This window comes from Caretta caretta, chromosome 28 (genome assembly GCF_965140235.1).
Source record: "Caretta caretta isolate rCarCar2 chromosome 28, rCarCar1.hap1, whole genome shotgun sequence".
NCBI classification, from domain to species: Eukaryota; Metazoa; Chordata; order Testudines; family Cheloniidae; genus Caretta; species Caretta caretta.
Window position 1 is genome coordinate 2041653 of NC_134233.1, and position 16788 is coordinate 2058440.

Here is a 16788-nt window from a genome sequence, read left to right on the forward strand (position 1 = left end):
CTCCATGGTCCCCTCCCAAAGGGGCGAGAGTTGTCCCCTCTGTGGTACTTAGGCCCAAACCCCCACATGGTGCCCATACAGGCAAGAGGTTCCCTGTCCCACTTCAAGGACCCCTGTCCATCCCGATCCTGGGCTAGCCACTCCAACGCCTCCAACCCGGTCAAATCTCCTACTTCCCCCTGCCTTGTCCCCACCGCCATGGCCCCCCCACAAAAGCAGCCATCCTGGCTAATAGCCATTGATGGACCTATCCTCCATGAACTTATCAAGTTCTTTTTTGAACCCTGTTATAGGCTTGGCCTTCACAACATCCTCTGGCAAGGAGTTCCACAGGTTGACTGTGTGGTGTGTGAAGAAAAGAGAGTGTGATGCAGTTGACATGAACAGGCATGTTATACGCAAGACACGGGAGGGCGTTGTTCCGCTTTGCTCCATCCTGGGTGAGTATAATGTCCAGTGCTGAGAACTACGCTTTTAGAAAGATGGGGCCAAACTGGAGAGAGGCCAAAGCAGATCAACAGAAATGAAAACCCGACCTGTGAGGGGAGGTGATGGAATTCCCCATCACTGGAGGTTGTTCCCGTGACACCGTTTGAGGTACACTGGTTGAAGGTGCTATTAAACTCAACTCTCAACCCAACCCATCGAAGGGTAGTCAAAATAGACCCATGCCCTTCCAGAACATCTAGGAACAGCCTTAAAAATAAAACAAAGTAAGCCAAGGCCGTCGCAGGGACTTCCCTTCCACAGCCATGCTAGAAGCCCCCTCCCCATTCTCCTCTGAGCCAGTCACCAGAACCCAAAGTCTGTCCTTTATTGCTCGGCCACAAAGAAACACGCCTCTAAAACAAGTCAGACAGCAGCGTTGCTGCACCTCTGATGCACAAGGAGGGCTCCCCCAGCGAGGAGGAGAGCGGAGATTGCTGCCACTAAGCTGCTCAGCGCCAAAGCCACCCCGCGATCCTTCACGTTCCCTGTGGGAAAGAGACCGGAGAGTTAGAATTGGCATCGAGAGCTTGCGTAGAGTTGATGGGACCATTGGATCATCCCATCTGACTTCCTGGCTAGCACAGAGTGAAAGGCAATGGCTTTTCTCCCCTGTATTGATCCCAATAACTTGCGTTGGACTGACGCATCTTCCGGTCCGGCTTGGAAAATATTTAATAGCTATCATCTCATTCGGTAGTGAGAAGTCCTCTCTGGTCGCCCGTTGGCCAATGGTGTCAACTGTCCATCAACCACATGTCACATGTTCAAACCAGCCCTTCCGTGCTCCCCCCGGCTGCCCCCAAAACGAACTCATTCTCCTTCTTCACCATGCTGCCTTCAAAATTACCATGCTCAAGAGCTGGTGAACTGAGTCCAACGCCCCACATAAGAACGGCCATACTGAGTCAGATTAAAGGTCCATCCAGCCCAATGTCCTGTCTTCCAACAGTGGCCAATGCCAGGTGCCCCAGAGGGAATGAACAGAACAGGGAATCATCAAGTGATCCATCCCGTCACCCATTCCCAGCTTCTGGCAAGCAGAGGCTAGGGACACCATCCCTAGAAGTGTGTGCAACAAGAGTGATGTAGTGGTGGGAGTCTGCTATAGACCACCGGACCAGGGGGATGAGGTAGATGAGGCTTTCTTCCGGCAGCTCACGGAAGCTACTGGATCGCATGCCCTGATTCTCATGGGTGACTTTAATTTTCCTGATATCTGCTGGGAGAGCAATACAGCGGTGCATAGACAATCCAGGAAGTTTTTGGAAAGCGTAGGGGACAATTTCCTGGCGCAAGTGCTCGAGGAGCCAACTAGGGGGGGCGCTTTTCTTGACCTGCTGCTCACAAACCGGGTAGAATTAGTGGGGGAAGCAAAAGTGGATGGGAATCTGGGAGGCAGTGACCATGAGTTGGTTGAGTTCAGGATCCTGACACAGGGAAGAAAGGTAAGCAGCACGATACGGACCCTGGACTTCAGGAAAGCAGACTTCGACTCCCTCAGGGAACGGATGGCCAGGATCCCCTGGGGGACTAACTTGAAGGGGAAAGGAGTCCAGGAGAGCTGGCTGTATTTCAAGGAATCCCTGTTGAGGTTACAGGGACAAACCATCCCGATGAGTCGAAAGAATAGTAAATATGGCAGGCGACCAGCTTGGCTTAATGGTGAAATCTTAGCGGATCTTAAACATAAAAAAGAAGCTTACAAGAAGTGGAAGGTTGGACATATGACCAGGGAAGAGTATAAAAATATTGCTAGGGCATGTAGGAATGTTATCAGGAGGGCCAAATCGCACCTGGAGCTGCAGCTAGCCAGAGATGTCAAGAGTAACAAGAAGGGTTTCTTCAGGTATGTTGGCAACAAGAAGAAAGCCAAGGAATGTGTGGGCCCCTTACTGAATGAGGGAGGCAAACTAGTGACAGAGGATGTGGAAAAAGCTAATGTACTCAATGCTTTTTTTGCCTCTGTCTTCACTAATAAGGTCAGCTCCCAGACTGCTACGCTGGGCATCACAAAATGGGGAAGAGATGGCCAGCCCTCTGTGGAGATAGAGGTGGTTAGGGACTTTTTAGAAAAGCTGGACGTGCACAAGTCCATGGGGCCGGACGAGTTGCATCCGAGAGTGCTAAAGGAACTGGCGGCTGTGATTGCAGAGCCATTGGCCATTATCTTTGAAAACTCGTGGCGAACCGGGGAAGTCCCGGATGACTGGAAAAAGGCTAATGTAGTGCCAATCTTTAAAAAAGGGAAGAAGGAGGATCCTGGGAACTACAGGCCAGTCAGCCTCACTTCAGTCCCTGGAAAAATCATGGAGCAGGTCCTCAAAGAATCAATCCTGAAGCACTTGCATGAGAGGAAAGTGATCAGGAACAGCCAGCATGGATTCACCAAGGGAAGGTCATGCCTGACTAATCTAATCGCCTTCTATGATGAGATTACTGGTTCTGTGGATGAAGGGAAAGCAGTGGATGTATTGTTTCTTGACTTTAGCAAAGCTTTTGACACGGTCTCCCACAGTATTCTTGTCAGCAAGTTAAGGAAGTATGGGCTGGATGAATGCACTACAAGGTGGGTAGAAAGCTGGCTAGATTGTCGGGCTCAACGGGTAGTGATCAATGGCTCCATGTCTAGTTGGCAGCCGGTATCAAGTGGAGTGCCCCAAGGGTCGGTCCTGGGGCCGGTTTTGTTCAATATCTTCATAAATGATCTGGAGGATGGTGTGGATTGCACTCTCAGCAAATTTGCGGATGATACTAAACTGGGAGGAGTGGTAGATACGCTGGAGGGGAGGGATAGGATACAGAAGGACCTAGACAAATTGGAGGATTGGGCCAAAAGAAATCTGATGAGGTTCAATAAGGATAAGTGCAGGGTCCTGCACTTAGGACGGAAGAACCCAATGCACAGCTACAGACTAGGGACCGAATGGCTAGGCAGCAGTTCTGCGGAAAAGGACCTAGGGGTGACAGTGGACGAGAAGCTGGATATGAGCCAGCAGTGTGCCCTTGTTGCCAAGAAGGCCAATGGCATTTTGGGATGTATAAGTAGGGGCATAGCGAGCAGATCGAGGGACGTGATCGTTCCCCTCTATTCGACATTGGTGAGGCCTCATCTGGAGTACTGTGTCCAGTTTTGGGCCCCACACTTCAAGAAGGATGTGGATAAATTGGAGAGAGTCCAGCGAAGGGCAACAAAAATGATTAGGGGTCTGGAACACATGAGTTATGAGGAGAGGCTGAGGGAGCTGGGATTGTTTAGCCTGCAGAAGAGAAGAATGAGGGGGGATTTGATAGCTGTTTTCAACTACCTGAAAGGGGGTTCCAAAGAGGATGGCTCTAGACTGTTCTCAATGGTATCAGATGACAGAACGAGGAGTAATGGTCTCAAGCTGCAGTGGGGGAGGTTTAGATTGGATATTAGGAAAAACTTTTTCACTATGAGGGTGGTGAAACACTGGAATGCGTTACCTAGGGAGGTGGTAGAATCTCCTTCCTTAGAGGTTTTTAAGGTCAGGCTTGACAAAGCCCTGGCTGGGATGATTTAACTGGGAATTGGTCCTGCTTTGAGCAGGGGGTTGGACTAGATGACCTTCTGGGGTCCCTTCCAACCCTTATATTCTATGATTCTATGATTCTATGATCCCTGCCCATCCTGGCTGATAGCCACTGGTGGACCTGTCCTCCAGGAACTTATCTAGTTCTTTTTTGAACCGTGCTCTAGTCTTGGCCTTCACAACATCCTCTGTCAAGGAGTTCCACAGGTTGACTGTGTGTTGTGGGAAGAAATACTTCCTTTTGTTTGTTTGAAACCTGTTGCCTAGTCATTTCATTTGCCAACTCCTAGTTCTTGTGTAATGAGAAGGAGTAAACAACACTTCCTTATTGACTTTCTCCACACCCATCATGGTTTTATAAACCTCAATCATATCTCCCCTTAGTTGTCTCTTTTCCAGGCTGAAAACTCCCAGTCTTATTAATCACTCCTCATGTAGAAGCCATTTCATACCCCGAATAATTTTTGCTTCCTTTTTCTGAACCTGTTCCAATCCCAACAGATCTTTTTTGAGATGGGGCGACCACATCCCTCACTGTGCTGTTTCTCACCTTCTACAGAGATAGCAGACTCTTTGGAAGATAGGGCTGGGAGAGGTCTTGAGAGGACATCTAGTCCAGCCCCCTGTACTGGCACGTCCAAGTATACCGAGACCATTCCTGAGAGTGGTTTTTAATCAAATGGGGTGCCTGGTCCACCCATGGGTTACAGTATTTCCCGATCGCTGTAAATCACTGCATTTTCCCCCCCTACCTTTAGCGGTCATCTTCACCACCTCCACCTGGTCCCTGGACCTTGGAGCTGCCTCACGGCTTGGCGAAGGGCCTACCATCATTTCATCCGCTTCTGCCTCAGAGGAATTGCCTAGAGAGGGGGAACGCAAGGGGAAATTTCAAAGGATAAGCCTTGATTGCACGGGAGATATTAGGCTGGAAGGTGGGAACGGCTTTGATCGATAGATGATCGCAGACCAAGTTAAAAGTTGATAGGTTGAGCCACTCTTCTGTCAGGCAGACTAGAAGGAGCAATTAAGCCCCTTTCAGCAGTAGAAGCCACCACCCAAGGCGCCCAATCAGCTTAAGCCCTGCATCACAGTTCCCACCACTGATCTGGTCCCACTTTCACCTCAGGCCTCTAGCTGTCACCTTTGAGCAGGCTCTGCAAGTCCCTTCTTCGAGACTGGGGATTTACGCTGAACCTCGCTGCCCAGCCTCTGCTGGCTCTGGGGCCACGACAGGGTGAACCAGCCACCATCCAGCTCCCGAAGAGCAAAGTGGATTCAAAATACATGCCCCCCCCCCACACACACACACACACAATATAAACAGTTACGCCTTGCCTCTGCCCACGGCTTCCTGCTGTCAGCCACCGCCTCGTGGGCAGAGACCCGCATCCCTTAACCTTCCGATTGAGGCAACAGAAACCCCAAATATTGGGGAGCTGAAAATAGAGCGTTTAAAGGGGATTTCTGACCACAGGAACACACAACCCAACCCCAAGAATGCCCTGGCAATGAACTGACGTACGTAACAGGTATGTGAGCTACCTTCACAGATAAGGAAGATGATGGCCAACATTGCAGGTTGTTCGGCAAGGGATGGTGTGAGTAGATGGATGTGCCGAGGTACGTTCTGTAGTATCTCGATCTACCTTACTGAGCTGGGGTGTTCGCGACCGTACGAAATGTATTCAACGACTATTTTGTTTTCAATAGAGAAGAGTTTCTTTAACGTGAGTGTTGCTTGACCGGGATTCCCAGCTATATAATAATGTGTATAATACGGGGCCTGATCTTGGGACAAGAACCTGCCAACCCTCAAAGGGGTAACTGGGGATTCTTAAGTAAAATGTAATTAATACGGAATTTAAAATTGGGCTACAAATGAAAGAGGCGTTCATAACGGATCCAGCAAGCCCAGAGGTGCCGGGGCCGAGACCCGGCACAAATTAAGCCCAGCCCCCCTGCTCTGTCAGCAAGCACATTTATTCTTAAGGTGAAAGCCTTATGGAGAAGACAAAGTACGAGTTCCCGTACTCATGCTGAAAGCTTACCGGTCCCCCATACAGCATCAAAATCTTTCCAACCCGTGGGCCAAAGGTCCTGGCCGGTGGGTGGATCGGAGAGAAAGCCCGCATCAATTTAAGTTCATCCTTTTATACCAAAAGTATTTTCCTCGTCTTGTAGCACCTAGAAAACCCAGCTCAGACCTGTGTATGGAAGCCACCACCTCTCTAGCATCGTTTATTCAGTGTAATCACTGGCCACTGCTTTATCTTCCCAGAGAAACTCTGGTGACCCTCCCTCCCGGAGTAGGACATAACCCTGCATAAACCAGTTGTAGCTTGGATACAATATGGACCCCAAAGATAATGCGTAGGATTTTGGCATCTGTCATACCTACCCATTAAGGATCACTCCCCACTGGGCAGAAAGAGTTAACTCACTCCCTGCTGGGAAGGACTACAAGTTTGGGACACATCTGAATCAATGCAGTTGAGTGGAAGACCCTACAAAAAACAATGGACACCTCAGTGAGCGGATGACAATGACTCCGAAGCCAAGGCAGCTGGACACGTGAACAGAGTGGGGTTGGAGCAAGAGGCAAAGGGCAGACTGTGGTGGCTAGAAAACGGAGTGAAAAATGACAAGCTATCACTTTAAGAATAAGCGGGTTGGGGGGGATCCTGGCCTTGCTTGGAGGCAGGGGGCTCTGCAGGGAACAGTGCAATGTGGGACTTTCAGATTGAGTTTGCAGAGAGCCAGCCTAGAGTAAGGTAGGGCTGAATCCTGCCTTAAAGAGCAGCCTGTTTTCTCTCTCTCTCTGTTTTTGGGGTTCTTGGGTGTTATTGTTCTGGAGCCGATGCAGTGAAGAAGCCTTATCTTACAACCTTCCAACAAGTGGAGTTGAGGTTTTTAAATCTCTCTTCTCTGTTGTAGGCCCTGAAACCTAACAGGGTGCAAGCTGCAACCACTGGTCTGGAGCGACAGGGGTCCTGCCCACCCCCTGAAAGAGGGGACAGGTTAGTGAGCCTCAATGGATGCTGTTAAAGTGGCCAAGAAGGGGGATCAGAGGCACAATCTATCTTGAAACTGTGACACAAGGAACCTGCCTCCTGGGTCCAGGAAATAGGACTTGGTGGACATTTTTGGCCAAACAACAAGTATATTTTGGGGGGGAGGGGGAATTCTGATGCATATGTACCGATTTCCCCTCCTAATGGAAATGGACATGAAAAATTGGCTGACCTACACAGCTTTGACCATCTCCCGTTATTCTCTTTGATCCAAGCTATTCACCAAAATAGGGGTCATTTCTGTGGGGAGGAGACATTGACGGAGTCCAGGTACCTTTGATGCAATCCTCTTTATGCACAAAGTCCTGTTTCACTGAGTGCAAGAGGAATCAAAAACAGCAAGAGGCAATTTATTGGCTTTTAATTCCAAGCCTCTTTCCAAACAGCACTCTGCCCAAAAATCTAGCGAGGTCTTTTTCCTCAGTGCCAGTGCTTGTTTTCCCGTCTCCTTGGCTTTCTGCTCATTCCATGGTGTGTGTCTCTCACACAGATCAACGCCCCCCACCTCTGCCCGCACGTGCTGTTTTTCGGGTGGAGGTGGCTATTGTTTCCACTATCAGATTCCCCAAGAAAGCATAATTGTTCCTTACATAATTTTCCCAAATAAGAACACCAAGAACGACCACAGTAGGTCAGAACAAAGGTCCATCTAGCCCAGTATCCTGTCTTCTGACAGTGGCCAGGGCCAGCTGCCCCACAGGGAATGAACAGAACAGGGAATCAAGTGATCCATCCTGTCACCCATTCCCAGCTTCTGGCAAACAGAGGCTAGGGAGACCATCCCTACCCATCCTGGCTAATAGCCATTGATGGACCCATCCTCCATTAACTTCTCTAGTTCTTTTTTGAGCCCTGTTCTAGTCTTGACCTTCACAACATCCTCTGGCGAGGAGTTCCACCGGTTGACTGTGTGTTGTGTGGGAAAAAATACTTCATTTTGTTTGTTTTCAACCTGCTGCCTATTCATTTCATTTGCCAACCCCTAGTTCTTCTGTTCGGAGAAGGAGTAAATGACACGTCCTTATTTACTTTCTCCACACCTGTCATGATTTTATAGCCCTCTATCATATCCCCCCTTCGCCGTCTCTTTTCCAGGCTGAAAAGTCCCAGTCTTATTCATCTCTCCTCATACAGCAGCTGTTCCAGACCCCGAATCATTTTTGTTGTCCTTTTCTGACTCTTTTCCAATCCCAGTAGACCTTTTTTGAGATGGGGCGACCACATCTGCACACAGTATTCAAGGTGTGGGCGTCCCATGGATTTATACAAAGGCAATATGATATTTTCTGTCTTATTATCTCTCCCTTTCTTAATGATTCCCAGCATTCTGTTCGCTTTTCTGACGGCCGCTGCACAGTGAGTGGATGTTTTCAGAGAACTAGCCACAATGACTCAGAGATCTCAAAGGCTGGGGTGGGGCACCCGTTTTATGGAGGTTTCACTCAACCCATAGACTTTGGGACTTACCTGGCTGTGAAGGAAGATGCCTTTTGCGTTGGAGTCTCCTGGATCGACCTCTGAACGCCCCACAGTTCCTGTCCTCGCAGCATTTGCCAACGGCTTGAGAGACTTTTACCGGAGGCGGGCTGCCAGAAAGAGGAGAAAAATGACCTACAGTCCCCTCCTAGGCATCACGTCCAGCTACTCATGCCATCTCTGGGGAAGGGCTAAGCTTGGCTCTGACCCCGGCTCAGGGTCCCAGGAACTGTAAGCCACTGCGTTACCCCTTCGCCTCGTCAGGGGAGAGCTGCAGGGCCGGGTCGTGGGCAGCCCAACTGAGCTGTCAGAGCGGGAGTCCGCCACCATGAGGCAGGAATCAAGAGTTGGGGGCCTACCAGGGGAATGGAGGCAGGGGACACACTGGACATCAGAACCAGGAGTCGGGAACCAGTCAGGATTTTGTGGGGACAGAGGCAGGGGACGCACCGGAGGCCTGGAACCACATGGGAGATGCCAGGTCAGGACACTAGGAAAAATCAAGCAGGTGGCTTCCTGGTCCAGCTCCTAATCAGCTGCTCTGGGACTCTGCCAATCGGACTGTGGGGTGAAGTCTTGCACTAGGGCCGGTCACCCTTGCAGACCCAAGTTCGAGACCCCCCCACCCCCCCATGGCTCACGACCAAGCTCGGCTGGAACTTAAATTGCATGTCAGCTCCACACCAGCCTATCTGGCTTCCCGAACTCCTCAGCACTCTGCCAGGCCCGAAACGCTCAGGAAAGAAACCCGAGATTCCCCAGAGGCATCACGTGTCCCTTTCACAGCTATTACCGCGCTCCTGGCCTCCCAGGGGACACCCAGCACTGCATACACAAATAAAGCTGGAGAGAGGTTTACGCCATGCCAAGCAGAGATCAAACAGAAAATGGGCGCGTAACCCAACGACCTGCCAAATTCAGACAGGAAATAAGGTGCAAATTTTTAATCCGTAAGGCGAATTCAGCCTTCGGACAACTTACCAAGGGTTCCGGGGCCAGTTCTCCATCACTGGCAGATTTTAGCTCAAGTGTGGGTGTTTTTCTAAAAAGAATTAATTCAGGGATGCTCTCTGGCATGTGTTCTCCAGGGAGGTCAGGTTACCTGCGATCACATATTGCACTTCTAAGTGCCCTGGATTTCAGGTTCCAATTGACCAAAGGGCATCCGAAGCTCCCACAGAAAGAGAGACACGTGATCTCCGTTTAAAGAACTGGGGACGCTGATCAAGGCCTCGTTTCAGGTCTGAACTGCTTCAGCTTCCACTCCATCTCACCTTGCCTTTGCCAGCCAGACAAAGAAGCCCTCCTGCTATCTCATTTCTCCTCTCCAAGCAGAAGGCAATTCTAGCCGGCAATCCAGTTACCTCTTGTCCTGCTTTTCGACTAGCTAAATAGATTGAATTCCCAAAGTCTATTAGTGGCATGGCAGCAGGTGCCACCAGGTGGTGCTGTCAAACAGCCTGGCATGTTCTTTTTCCCAGCGTGCGAGCAAGTGTTCTGTCTCGGGAAGAAATACACACAAAAAAGCAACACTGTTGTATGTGTGTGCACACACAACACTCACTGTTTGTGGGGGGAAAGCTGTTGAAGACAGCAAGAGCATTTGGTTTCTGCCTTGATCTCTGTAATTACAATCAGCTCTTAGGGCAGAGTTGCCCCAACATTTGAGCTAAGACTTCTGCACGCCACACTGTTTGAATCCACTTCTGTTGCAGTCCCATGTGCCCAGCCTACGTAGACAAGTTTTTGTGGATTTCAGACGACACAAAACGACTCAAGATAGTTACGTCCGAAGCAGACTGCAATGAGCCACAAAGGGATCTCACAAAACTGGGTGACCAGGCAACAAAATGGCAGAGGAAATTCAATGTTGATAAATGCAAAGCAATGCATGTTGGAAGACATAATCACACCTATGCATTTGCTAACAACACGGTGGGGTCTAAATTAGGAGAGATTAAAAAGACCGGGACTGTTCAGATGGGGAAAGAGATGCCTGAGGGAGGATAGGAGAGAGGTCTATAAAATCACGAACGGCATGGAGAACGGGAATAAGGAGGAATTATTTACCACTTCACGAAGAACGAGGGGTCAGGCAAGGAAATTAACAGGCAGCAGGTTTAAAAACAAACAAAAGGAAGTATTTCTCCTGCCCTCCTGTATGTCACAGGCGGTTAAAATCTCACCCCCATATTGAGCCGAAAACAAAAGGATGTTGAACAAGGGCGTTTTCTACAACGGGCATCCAGGACTTGGTCTGAAGCCATCATGGACTAGAAAACCCACCACTTCCCTTGGGAGTGGGGCTAAAGCCGCCTCCTTCCGAACTTGAATGCATCTGGGTTTCGCGACCACCCTGGTTCTCGTTCGGGCTTTTGCCATGAGCTTCAGGAGGCCTTTCGTGCCTGCTGCGAAGGATGAGCCGCCAGAAGCCACAACGTTGCATTTCTCCCTAGACTGAACACTTGCTCGCATGCAAGAAGCAATCTAAATCGAGCTCCTTGGAGCACCGGAGGAGGACACGGTATTCTAGTATCCGGCGCACTGATGCCGGTTAAAATCCCTCCCTACTCTCCTTGCGATACGGAGAAGGAAGGACAAGACCAAAGTATTTATAGAGTCAGAGATTCCCAGTCCAGAAGGGACTCGGAAACAGTGTAAGCTCCCTAAAAGTTGGGGGGGGGGCCCTCACCGGCAACTGAACTGTGGCCCCGCCCCTTCCTCTCAGAGGCCCCGCCCCTTCCCCCACTCATCACTCGCCGTTCTGGCCCGTAAAAAGTGGTGGGGCTTAAGCCCTCCCACTTTTGAAGGCCATGCTCCCCTGGCCCCCCTGTTCTGGCTCTCCCTTATTCTGACCATCTGATCCAGTGGCTCTTGAGGGGTACAGTCATCTGGGAAGGCTGAATGCCACTGCTTTAGTCTGACCCCGGCCAGAGAACCGCCCCGAAATAATTCCTTTTAGAAAAACATCCCATCTTGACTGAGAAAGGGTCAGGGATGGAGAATCCACCCCAACCCTGGGTAAATCGTCTCACTGGTTAATTACGCTCATGGTGGAATTTTGCACCTTGTTAGTCTCGCTTCCAGCCGTTGGCGTGGCCGGAGCGCTGGGCGGGCAGCATGATCCCAGCGCCAGGAGGAAGGGTGGCATGGCGTGGCCCCAGCCCGAGGGGTCTTGTGCACACCGCGGCCCCCCGCCTGCCTTCCTGAGCCTCTCGGCCACAGAAGGGAACAGGAGGCAGGATTGGGCCTAGGGGTGGAGCATGATGGGGGCCACACCAGGCTGTTTGGGAAGGCACAGCCTTCCCCTGCCTAGTATACCCAATGCCCATGCCGGTACTTAGAGACGTGACCAAGTCCCCCCCCGAGACTGGCTCTTTGTGACGGTAACTCGATTGAGCTCCTCGAGTCTCTCACTGTCAAGTTTTCTAATCCTTCTCGTGACTCTTCTCTGGCCCCTCTCCAGTTTATCACCCTCTTCCTTGAGTTGTGGACCCCAGCAGCGGTCGCACCAGGGCTGAACCCAAAGGTCAAATAATTGCTCTGCACCTTCTCCAGGCCCCTCTGTTGATCCATCCCCAGCATCGTTTGACCCCAGCCTCTCCCTTTCTCAGATCAACATGCTCAAGTTTATCTGATCTCCCGCCTTGACACACAAAATATTTTTCAGAGCCCTGGCTTCCCAGGATAGCATCCCCCATGCGGTAAGCTTGGCCTGCCCTGCCACGCCAGCACAGACACCCAGAAAATGCTAGGATCCCACTTCTGCCACCAATACCTCTGTGGGAGAGAAAGGGCCTTCTTGGATCCTAGATGTCTACATGTACATTTATCCCCAGCAAAAAAGCTATCCGAGCGGTGTCCCATCCTGTGCCATTATTTACCCACTTCCCCGCCATTTGTGCTGCATCACCCACAAACTTTGTCAGAGGACACCAAAGCATCTATTGAAATCAATGGGAGTTAGGCATCTAAAATACCTTTGAGGATCACTGATTTGTCCTCCGATGGGAAGCTGGCCTGCAGGTCCCTCCCACCATCACCGTCTGCCACCAATTGGCGGCTGTCACGTCATGCAGGGATCCACCAATGGGAGAACAAGTTCTAGGATGGGGATCCCCTTTACAGACTCACCTGGGGTAGCAACACTCAATACGGACCACACCTGGGCTGGTTCTGATGGCAGGTAGGTGGCTATAAGAGAGGGTGGTGCTATACACCAAGGAGTCCGGCGTCCCCTATAAGGAATCGGGCATTGGAATTAATCCAGCGTTGTTCCCTGCCCCAGCTCTCCAAGAAGCTACTGAGATTGGCTATTTAGCCTGGGCTGGATTAAGGTCCCCAGCTCATGGAGGTACATGACGGTAACCCCATCTCAGATGGCATTTAAAAGAAACGTTAGGCACATGTCTAGGTCATGGGGGGTGAGGGGAAATGCGGGGAAGGAGCTGCCCTGAGTGTAACAGACTCAGCAACCCTACCCGAATCTGCATAGAGCCTGAACCAAGTGTTCAGACGGCATGTGGGAAGGGATGGAAAGACCTGCCCCATGAGTCTCTGTGGGGTGTTAACTTCCTGACCCACTGCTTTGGAGAGGGGAAAACAAAAAACAAAAACAAAAACAGGACACCTGCCCTGCCACGCCAGCGCAGACATCCAGAAAATGCTGGGATCCCACTTCTGCCACCAATACCTCTCTGGAAGAGAAGGGGGCCCCCAGCTACACCGAAGTGGGAGGCAGGGCAGCAACACAGGGGTAGAACCATCCAATAATGCCGCTTTGTCAGACTCAAAACATTTCATGGGAAAACAAACAGTGGCAATGAATCATATAGACTCATTTTGTTTAGGCTTCATTATCTTTAATATCTATTTAGTAGACTATCTCCAGTCTTTAGACAGTAAAATTAATTTGAATATTTATATACGTCGGCTGTAGATTTTAATCAGTAAACAATAAACGTCAATTCTGCCGTACACACCCACGGCAATGAAAAAAGATTTCCATCCATGACAGTCGAAATTTGCCAGTAGACAAAGCACAGAAGTTACGAACAGCAGAGTTATGAACAGATCAGTCAGCCGCGCACCTTGTCAGGAACGGGAAGTAGGCAATCAGGCAGCAGCAGAGACCAAAAAAAAAAAGAAAAGCAAATACAGTACAGTGCTGTGTGAACCATAAACTACTAAAAAATAAAGGGAAAGTATTTTTAAAAAGACTTGACAAGGTAAGGAAGCTTTTTCTGTGCTTGTTCCGTGTAAGCGAAGATGGTTAAAAGCAGCATTTTGCGTCTGCGAGTAAAGTTTCAAAGCCGTATTACGTTTTCAAGTCCATAGAAGGTGGTTACAAGGAGGAGGGAGGCCATTGTTCTCCTTAACATCTGAGGATAGGACAAGAAGCAACGGGCTTAAATTGCAGCAAGGACGATTTAGGTTGGACATTAGGAAAAACTTCCTGACTGTCAGGGTGGTTAAGCACTGGAATAAATTGCCCAGGGAGGTTGTGGGATCTCCATCATTGGAGATTTTTAAGAGCAGGTTAGACAAACCCCTTTCAGGGATGGTCTAGATCAGGGGTGGGCAAACTGCTGGATCTGGCCCACCAGCCCTTTCAATCCGTCCCTCGAGCTCCCACTGGGGAGTGGGATCTGGGGCTTGCCCCGCTCTGGTGCTCCAGCCGGGGAGCAGGGTCAGGGGCCGCTCCACGTGGCTCCCGGAATCAGCGGCATGGCCCTCCTCCGGCTCCTATGCGTAGGGACAGCCAGGGGGCTCTGCTCTGCACGTGGCCCCCAACCCAAGCACCGCCCCCACAGCTCCCATTGGCTGGGAACTGCAGCCAATGGGAGCTGTGGGGCAGCACCTGTGGACAGGGCAGGGCACAGAGCCGCCTGGCCGCAGCTCTGCATAGCAGCCAGAGAAGGGACATGGCTGCTGCTTCTGGGAGCTGCTTGAGGTAAGTGCCACCTGGAGCCTGCACCCCAAGCCTCCCCCCACGCCCCAACCCCCTGCCCCAGCCCTGATCCCCCTCTTGCCCTCTAAACCCCTCGGTCCCAGCCCAGAGCACCCTCCTGCACCCCAAACCCCTCATCCCCAGAGCCCGCACCCCCAACCAGAGCCCTCACCCCAACCCCAATTGTGTGAGCATTCATGGCCCGCCATACAATTTCTATTCCCAGATGTGGCCTTCAGGCCAAAAAGTTTGCCCACCCCTGGTCTAGATAATACTCAGTCCTGCCATGAGGGCGGGGGACCGGACTAGACAACCCCTTGAGGTCCCTTCCAGTCCTACGATTCGATGCTAAAACCATCAAAACCTAAAAATCGCATTCTGCCAACCCAAAATAGAAGAACTGAAATAAAGCAAAGCTCAAACAAGGCGATTCAACGCTTGATTTTCATTTGACAGGGAAATGCCAAAGTTTCCACATTCTGCCCCCAAGCAAAATGAAGAGGGGAAAAAAAAATTAGAATGCCCCTTGGAAATTCCCAGGTTCCCGCCAGCGCTGTGGGGAGATAGCTCAGTGACCAGCACTTCCTGACCATCAGGCCGGGATCATGGGGGGTGAAGAAGTCAGCAGAATTGATAAATCAAGGACACACCAAAAGCTTACGAAGCTTCACCAACGTGGGACATGGCTTGGTGACCAGAAGCTTCTGAGATCTTTTTCAGCTTGGAAAAAGAGACGGTTAAGGGGGGATACGACTGAGGTCTATAAAATCTTGACCGGGGTGGAGAAAGTCAACAAGGAACCGTTGTTCACTCCTTCTCCTAACACAAGAGCTAGGAGGCACTCAATGAAATGAATAGGCAGCAGGTTCAAAACAAACAAGAGGTAGTATTTCTTCACCCCATGCACGGTCAACCAGGGGAACTCCTCGCGAGAGGATGTTGTGAAGGCCAAGACTAGAACAGGGCTCAAAAAAGAACTAGATAAGTTCACGGAGGATAGGTCCATCAATGGCTATTAGCCAGGATAGGCAGGGACAGTGTCCCTAGTCTCTGCTTGCCAGAAGGTGGGAATGAGCGACACGGGATGGATCAGTTGGTGATTCCCTGTTCTGTTCATTCCCTCTGTGGCACCTGGCATTGGCCACCATTGGCAGACACGACAGCGGACTGGATGGTCTGACCCACTATGGCCGTTCTTATGTTCTTCAACAGGGATCTAGGGACTGCGAGAGTTAGAGGGACCAGAAGATTATGCTGGTGCACCACCAGGAGAGCCTGGAAGTTCTTGAGAACTTGCTCCAGGAGCCCTAGGACCCCGGTGGGGGCTCAAGGAAGCCAAACTTACCTTCGGACTGGCCCCACGTTGGGCCAGACCCACCACGAAGAGAACGGCCGCACCATAGGGACACAGCGGGGCCTCCAGCCAGGCGGCTCGAGGTCGGACTCTCAGTGGTGGAAGGAGGACCCTGGGGGGGACCCAGGGAAGGGAGGGGGCAGTAGCCTGGGTGGGAGCTGTTGTCACTCCTGGCAAAGGCCAGGCAGAGGAACAGGGCAACTCAAACATCACCCAGGCCAGCAGCAGCCAGGGCCCAGCCCCCATCTTGTCTCTCTGCAGCAATCAAGAGGGGCCCATGCTCCGGATCCTCTTTTACTCTGGTGCCATTCCCACCTGGCTCAGGTAATTCACACCTGAGGGCGGATTGAACCCGGGGCCAATCACAGGCAGGAAGCTGTAAGGGGCAATGCAGGGCAGCTGGAGACACAGATGAGTGCTTGGGAGTTATGGGCTAAACCCACAGGGTGGGGGCTGGGAGCCAGGACTCCTGGGTTCAATCCCAACTTGAAGGAGGGTGTGGTGGGTTTAGAGAAGGGCAGGTCTGGGAGCCAGGACTCATGGGTTCTCTCCCCAGCTCTGGGAGGGGAGTGGGGGCTGGGAGTCAGGACTTCTGGGCTCTATCCCAACTCAAAGGGGGGATCTGGTGGGTTAGAGCAGGGGGGGCTGGGAGCCAGGACTCCTGGGTTCTGTCCCCAGCTCTGGGAGGGGAGGGGAGTGGATTCTGGTGGGTTAGAGCAGGGGGGGCTGGGAGCCAGGGCTCCTGGGTTCTGGCCCCAGCTCTGGGAGGGGAGGGGAGTCTGGTGGGTTAGAGCAGGGGGGGCTGGGAGCCAGGACTCCTGGGTTCTATCCCCAGCTCTGGGAGGGGAGGGGAGTCTGGTGGGTTAGAGCAGGGGGGGCTGGGAGCCAGGATCC

General features: G+C 51.3%; 2 long non-coding RNA genes across 2 annotated transcripts; one reads left to right on the forward strand and one right to left on the reverse strand.

The window, feature by feature from the left end:
* The first annotated feature begins 300 nt into the window (after positions 1-300).
* LOC142070265 (uncharacterized) lies at positions 301-15997 on the forward strand. The gene is made up of 3 exons (XR_012666241.1): positions 301-440; positions 6978-7060; positions 15753-15997. It is a non-coding gene; the product is annotated as an uncharacterized LOC142070265 (long non-coding RNA).
* Positions 793-9295, reverse strand: LOC125628721 (uncharacterized). The gene is made up of 4 exons (XR_007354280.2): positions 9041-9295; positions 8582-8700; positions 4793-4903; positions 793-974 (listed from the first exon to the last, which is right to left on the reverse strand). It is a non-coding gene; the product is annotated as an uncharacterized LOC125628721 (long non-coding RNA).
* Positions 15998-16788: the final 791 nt, after the last annotated feature.